This window comes from Puma concolor, chromosome D3, assembly GCF_028749965.1.
Source record: "Puma concolor isolate L17-30 chromosome D3, mPumCon1.1.hap2, whole genome shotgun sequence".
Lineage (NCBI taxonomy): Eukaryota > Metazoa > Chordata > Mammalia > Carnivora > Felidae > Puma > Puma concolor.
Genome location: NC_141678.1, coordinates 58,951,349 through 58,958,822, shown reverse-complemented (window position 1 = coordinate 58,958,822; position 7,474 = coordinate 58,951,349). Strand labels below are relative to the sequence as shown.

General features: G+C 39.5%; 1 long non-coding RNA gene across 2 annotated transcripts in view; it reads right to left on the bottom strand.

The window, feature by feature from the left end:
• Positions 1 to 2,770: 2,770 nt before the first annotated feature.
• Positions 2,771 to 7,474, bottom strand: part of LOC147575593 (uncharacterized) — a 28,615-nt gene continuing 23,911 nt past the window's right edge. For both annotated transcript variants that reach the window (XR_015242736.1, XR_015242737.1), the window contains exons 2-3: positions 6,090 to 6,321; positions 2,771 to 5,150 (exon numbers count right to left, since the gene is read on the bottom strand). This is a non-coding gene — a long non-coding RNA (uncharacterized LOC147575593). The remainder of the gene's footprint in view (positions 5,151 to 6,089; positions 6,322 to 7,474) is intronic.

The window sequence follows — 7,474 nt, the reverse complement described above, 5'->3', positions numbered from 1 at the left end:
AACACTTGTACATATGTGCACCAGGAAGAATGTACAAAACTATTCATAGTAGTACTATTCTTGGAAGCAAAAATCTGGAAACATTCCAACTGGATAAGTAAATTCTAGAGTACTCCACAATGAAATATTGTGAGGCACTCAAAACTAATGAACTGTAGCTACACATAACAATATGGTTGACTCTTGGCAATACGATATTTTGGGGGGGAAAAAAGAGGTGGTTCCAGAAGACTACAGGCAATATGATTTCTTTTCTAAAAAATTAAAAATAACCAACCAAGCAACATAATCTTAGAAATGTACATATATAATAAAACTGTTTTAAAGGAGATGACAAGCACAAGATTCAGAAAAGTGACTAGCTCACATTGGGGGAAGCAAGCAATGAGCTAGCAAAGACACACAGTTATGCCAGGATCTAGTTCCTATGGCACACATGTGCTCTTGGGCCAGAGATTGACCCAATTCTAAGCACTGAATATGCTATGTGATTACTTAGTGTTCAGGACCCTCTGATATGTATTTGTGTATTTGTGTGTGTGTGTGTGTGTGTGTGTACATATATTTCATCTACACACTTACCAAGGAAACTAGTGTGTTGATTTTAAATGAGCAATTAAAAGTAAACTGTTATTGTTATGATGATGATCACGAAGCAACAAAACACACATCCTATGCTAAAAGTTTTAATCATCAAAAACAAAGGGGAGGGAGGAGGATACTATAAAATAGGTAAGATGGAGAGAACAATAATGACCTAGCTCGTGTCACTTACTTATAGGGTGAAGGCTGCCATTGGAAAAAAAAAAAACACACACAGAGCGTAAAGGAAGGCTTAAGTAAACGAGAAAGGACATTACTCAGTGGTGGGTTCCTCAATCTCACTGTGCCTCAGAAAGCACCTGGCAAGCTTAGAAAAAATACAGAAGTCTGGACCCCAACCTGTAAAATTCTCAACCTCTAAAATTCTCAATCCATTCAGGATATCAGGATGTTTAAATGATCCCCAGTGTTACTATGTGTCACCAAAGCTGAGAACCTCTAATCTTGTAGGGGAGACGTCAAGTTTGATATCAGCCTACCCAGGTGTTCTAGTTCCATGTCTCCCATTACCTAGAGAAGCTTTGCTCCAATAATTTTAGCTCCTTGAACTTCTATTTCCTCATCTCTAGAGTGGAGAGTGTCAAGGGCAAGGAGGAGGGGCAAGTGGACTCAAGACATCGAAAGAGCATCAAATACTGATTTCATGACCCCTTCTATTTATGTGCTAGGCTAGAATAAGGGTAATCTCAGCAAAAGGAACTTCACTTGCTTCAATCCAGGGAGCATGAAACTGTGCACAAGTTAGCAATTTCCTGGATGGATGACTGGATATTGCTAAAGGGGTGATTAATTAAAGAGGCACTATAGTCTAATGGTTAAAAGCAGGTGCTGGGAAACCTCCATTCAAGACAACTCAATGACTTTCATCTTTAACAACTCTCTCTGCTACAAAAAGTTAAAATTTTTAAAGAAAAAAAAACAATAAAACCAAAACCAATTGCTGTGGACCAGAAAAAGAACAGAAAAGCAAGAGACTGAACAGACCCATGGATCTGCTGCAGCCTGAGCTGGTAATCTTAGAGCTTGGCTTCCGTCGGTTAACGAAGAGAGATTATAGGAGACTGAAGTTAGATGGAAAAGCTAGGATCACTGCATGAAGCCAGGGCTAGGCAGAGCTCCCACATAAGCAAAAGGAGGCCCGGGAAAAATGGTAGCCTGCAACCAGGGGCAACAGGCTTGGAAGACATTAGACAGTGAAATGAGAGGGAGAAAAAAGTCATAGACTTTTGTGGCCAGAAAGTGAAGCTAGACAACCACAGACTGTGTGACTGGATGTGAGATCCCTCAATATCAACACAGAACAAGAACCTTAATGCATGCATCTACAGCTGGAGGCAACCATAAAATGTATATGAAAGAGAAGTTTTCTAGAAAAATATAAATGACCAAAATTGACTCAAGAAGAAATAGAAAGCTTGAATAAACTAATGCTAGAAAAAGTAGAATCAGTTATCAAAATCTCCTTCCCCCCAAAACACCAGATGCAAACAATTTTAAAGGTAACTTAGCAAATCTATAAGGAGCAGACAATGCATATCTTTTATAAAATATTTCAGAGAAAGGAAAAATAAGAGAAAGTTACCCATCTAATCTTCTAATACCAAAATGTGACAAAGGCAGCACAAGTAATCAAATTATAAACATTTTTGTGAACACAGATATAAAAATCCTAAATAAAATATAAACGAATAAATTTCATAAAAAATATAAAAATATTTCAAAAATACTTTTATCAAAGGAAGGTAAGGATGCTCTAATATAAAGGAGATATATCGTATGACTTTCTCAATAGGCACATAAAAAGCTTTTATACTAGATGTCCTAGCCAACTAATAATATCAAGATTAAAGAATGAGATATAAAAAATGGAAAGGAAGATAAAAACCAACCTTATTTATGATAACGTATTTTTACATACAGAAAATATGAAGGTATTGATCAAGTATTAGAACAAATAAGAAAATTAAGCAATTCTCATGTACAAAAAGCAATCTTTAAAGAGCTAACAACATTCCTATACGCTAATGTGAAGAAATAATAGGAAAAATATCTCATTTACAACAGCAAGAAAAATGATGAACTCCTCAAGAATAAAAGTGAAAAAAATCTTCGTAAGAACTTTATAGAGAAATTTTCTAAAATGTTACTGGGAATCATGAAAGAAACTTCCACAAATGGAAAGCTATACTGTGTGCATGCCTGGGAAGCCTCGATTGTATAAAGGCTCAATTCCACCCCCAAATTAATATATTAATTCAATGCAATTACAATCCAAATTCTGACGGGGCTTTTTATGGAGCTACACAAGCTGATCCGAACATGCATGAGTAAGAAGTCCAAATTACCTAAGGACAAGCAGAAGAATGACATGAAGAGATGTGCCCTGCCCATATCGAGTTTTCTAACAAAGCAATAGTTTGGTGCTGGCACAGCCCCAGACCACAGAACAATGAGACAGAACACAGAGCAGAGAAGCCACTTTCATTCGGCACAGAGGAGAACGAGGGTGAATGAAGTGTCCTGGGGTAAGTCCTGCTCCATCTTGGAAGGATGAAAGTAGATCTCCACTTCACTGTATTCACAAACATTAAATTCCAGATAGGTGTGGGAAGAAACGCTCTACAAAACTGAAAAAGGAGGCTATCTTGGTGATAACAAAGAAAAACATTTCAAAAATAGGACCCACCAATCACTAACCACGAAAAAATCCTAACAAGACTAAAAACCTCAACCGTAAACAGTTGATTACATTTAAATAAATGTAAACTTTCTGCTTGTTATCATAAATAAATTGCAATTCATATAATTAACATCCAGACTCTACAAAGAATTTCTACACACAAATTTTAAAAAGACAAATTTCCTACCTTTAAAAAATACCCTGAAATATAAAGCAAGTATGACAGAATATTAAGATCTAATAACATTGGGTGATAGGAACATGAGTGTCTATTGTGTTGTTCTCTAAAGTTTTCTGTGTGATTGAAATAGTTCAAAATAAATTTAAGTAAAAATAAAGGCAGTGCTTTAACACCAGACAGGCCTGCTATATTCAGGTTTACTTCCAACACTTAGCAGCAACCATAGATGAGACAGTTCAACCTTTCAGTTAAGGATCTCAGCTTCCTTATCTGGAAAACTGGAGTAGCAATTCTACTACTGGATTATTGGATAAATAATATTGGATAAGGGGCTTCATATAGGGCTTGGCAATTGCCAGTACTTAATAAGGCCAGTTATTTTCATGTTAATAATAATATACTTAATTATTATATGTTAATATACCATATTATATGTTATATGTATATTATATGCTAATATATCTTTCATGTTAATAATAATATACTTAATCCAATCATTTTTTTTTCTCTCCTACACATAATATCCTTAAATCTACCACATGAAAACAAAAAGAAGAAGAAAGATCAGTCATATTGAGCCTCTGACCTAACTGATGTAGCACATGCTTTTGAGCAGTATGTGACATGCATTTATTTGCAAGAAAGCTGGGCAGATCCAGGCCTGGATACAACCTAAAGTACGAAGTGTAATAAGTCCTGGTGTCCACATGTGCATCAGAGTTCCCTAGTATCTCCAAAGCATCCACCCCCTGCCTTGTCTGCTAACTTCCACTTAGGAGTTAACCAAGAACAAAGGAGTTTGTGAGTATTCCTCTGTGTTAAGACAGGATTCTTAGAAAAAAAAATGTCCTTCAGACCCAAAGGACTGTATTAATAGCAGATTAGGTTCTACCCTAAGCTCCCTCAGGTCACACCGAGTAGAAATTTCTTGTAAGGCAGGACTGGAGCTGGGGTGCCTGGCTGGCTCAGTTAGAAGAGCGTGCGACTCTTGATCTTGGGATTGTGAATTTAAGCTCCATGTTGGGTGTACTGATCACTTAAATGAATAAATAAATAAAAACTATTTAAAAATTTGCTTAAAAAGATAGGACTGGAGCTGGAACTGTAAAAGTCATGTGCCCTGACTTCTGAGCCAACATTCTTGCATTTATGCACACACACACACACACACACACACACACAGAATTTTCTCACACAACCTCTGCTTTTACACATGAGTAGAGCCATCTCGATTAGGCCAATCATTATAATTACATCCGGATACCCTGTTGTGGTCTGCAGGGTAAAAGTCTTGTCCCTGGAAGTGCACGTGGTCTCCCTTGAGAGGGACAAGCATCCCTAGAGTCAATTATCCAAAGAGGTGGCAGGTTCCCAAAAGGCAGGCCTCAGGCAGCGAAGAGAATCTTGTTTCTCTCAGAGCCGCATTTCATAGGCACCGTTCTTCAAGGAGTCAAGACGCCCGGGGTGCGCTCCTGGGTAACAGGTGAGGAAGTGATGCCCACCCCATGAAGATGAGCTGGAAGCGGGGATAAGGGGAATCCTTTCGCTGCTGAGGAGCAAGTCACAGTGCAGCATCCTCAGCATCCTCCCTGGGCTGGTTTCTTCTTGGCTTTCTTCCCAAGGCCTCAGTAAAGTATCACTGGAGAACGCCAGCACTGCCCACACTTGACTTGTTAATGTGCATTTCTGTGTGAGAATTAATAGTAGGTCCTCCAATAAGAGCTAATTTTTATGTTTTTAAACTCATAAAAGAAGAACAGGAGTATAAAGAATGTTTAAGCAGAATTACATGTCTTCTTGTGATTCATGCCTACAAGTTCTCACCAAACACCTCTTCCCCAATGGAGAGGCTTTTCCCTCTCTTACCAACCAGATCAGGTAGTTAGGTCTTTCTGTGTAACAAACCATTCCAAAACTTAGTGATGGGAAACAACAACCATTTAGTATTAACTCATGATTATGTGGGTGGGCAATCTTGACTGGGCTGGGCTCAGCAGGCCAGTTCTCCTGCCCGCCTCCCCCGTGCTCACTCCTATGGCTGCAGAAAGCTCACAACTGGGATGGGGGCCACTTGGCGTAGGACGGCTCCATTCGTGTGACTGGCAGTTGGTGGTGGCTATCATCTGGGGTGGCAGGTGTCACTGGGCCACATGTCTCCAGAAGGCTTGCCCCAGTTCATTGACCTTGTGTTGGTTAAGGGCTTCCAAGAGCAGCAGGAGAAGACAACTTCAATGTACATGTGCCTTTAAGATCTCTGTTTGTGTCACATTTGGTAATATTCCATTGACTAAAACAAAAGCACATGGCCAAGTCCAGAGTCAGTTTAATAGGGCCCTACCCAAGGGTGTAAAGGGAATTATCATGACAATGTTGTCAATCAGCCTTAAACAGCCTGGATCTTAATCCATAAGACAGGAAAGAATTTTCCTTAGACACATAACATACCCACACACATTCATACACTCACAGCCACACATGCATCTTGCATATTCTCACAGTAATATACACATACATACATATCACAGCCACACATGCCCCAGACATGTGGACACATCCCCATAAGAGAGAGTAACATGGACATACACATAAAACTACTCATGTGAATAGGTATAAAAGTCAACTTACAAGGCAAGGTTTTTGCTGTACATACTCTGCTTCATTTTAACTCCCAGCTTTTCCTTGAGAAAATCTGCCACGGCAAATTCTTGAGGAAGAATCTGCTGCTACAACCCATCCTTTGATATGAAGGGTTAAGCGATTAAAGATGACCTAGCCTGCCAGCTGCAGGCCCGACTCTGTGGTCTGATTTCTCAAGATGATACAGCTCACTTCCCAGCGGTGATTGCAAGATTTAAATCTAAGTCAGGAGAGAGAAAAATGCAATTCTTAGTACGATGTTAGTTAGAGCACAGCTAGAGACAGCATAACCAATGAACAGACAAGAGTTTTATAGAACTGTTTAACCATCTTACTAGATAGGAAACAAGGAGATGAATTTTCATAGAGTTTCAGAGCTGCAGGGCTTTAGGAGGTCCCCTGACCTGGCTCCCGGAGTATCCAAAATGGATGTGTGATGTTCTAGAAAAGATATAACTTTTTAAGTAAAGATCTCCTCATTTTCTACTGAAAGCATATGACTCTCTTCTATGTTTTCACATCTCTATGCATATATTATCAACAATTTATAATTAATAAGTGTTTACACTCATAAATTTTTAAGTGACAATATTATTGAAAAAATACGTTAAAAATAGGATTCCATATATTTTCATTTCTCCCAAGTTTCTTATGCCAGAGAGGGGTGGGGGGATTATTTTTCCCTATACAGGCAAAATTTCTAGAGAATTTATATCTGAAGAGCCAAACAGGGTTTCAAATATAGAACACTCTTGTAAGCTCTCCATATCTCCCTATAGATTCCCAACCCAGGACTGAATCTGTATATCCAGCCCCCAACTCCACCATCTGAACTTCCTTTTTTTTTTTTTTTTTTTTTTTAAAGCTTACCCCCTGCATACTGCTTCCATGATCCAGCCAAGCACAGCCCTGCCCTCTCCCCTGCTCAAGCCTACTGGCTGCTGGATCACACCCAGTGTGTGTGGGTGTGTTTGGGCTGCTATAACAAAAATACCATAAACTGGGTGCGTAAACAACAAACATTCATTTCCCACAGTTCTGGAGACTGGAAGTCCAAGATCAAAGTGCCAGCAGATTCCGAGTCCGGTGCGGCCCTACCTCCTGGCTCATAGGTAGTCATCTTCTCACTGACATGGTAGAAAGGGCAAGGGATCTCTCTTAATCACCTTCATGAGGGCTCCACCTTCAGAACCTACTCCCTTCCCAAAGGCCCCGCCTCCTAACACTATCACATTGGGAGTCAGGATTTCAATATATGAATTTGGGGGGAGGGGGGGACATAAAATTCAGTCCATAACCCCCATACTTAGAAACACAGTGGAGAAACTGCAGAAGCTTGCAATGGAGGGGTGGGGGGGGGGGGGTAGTAAAAG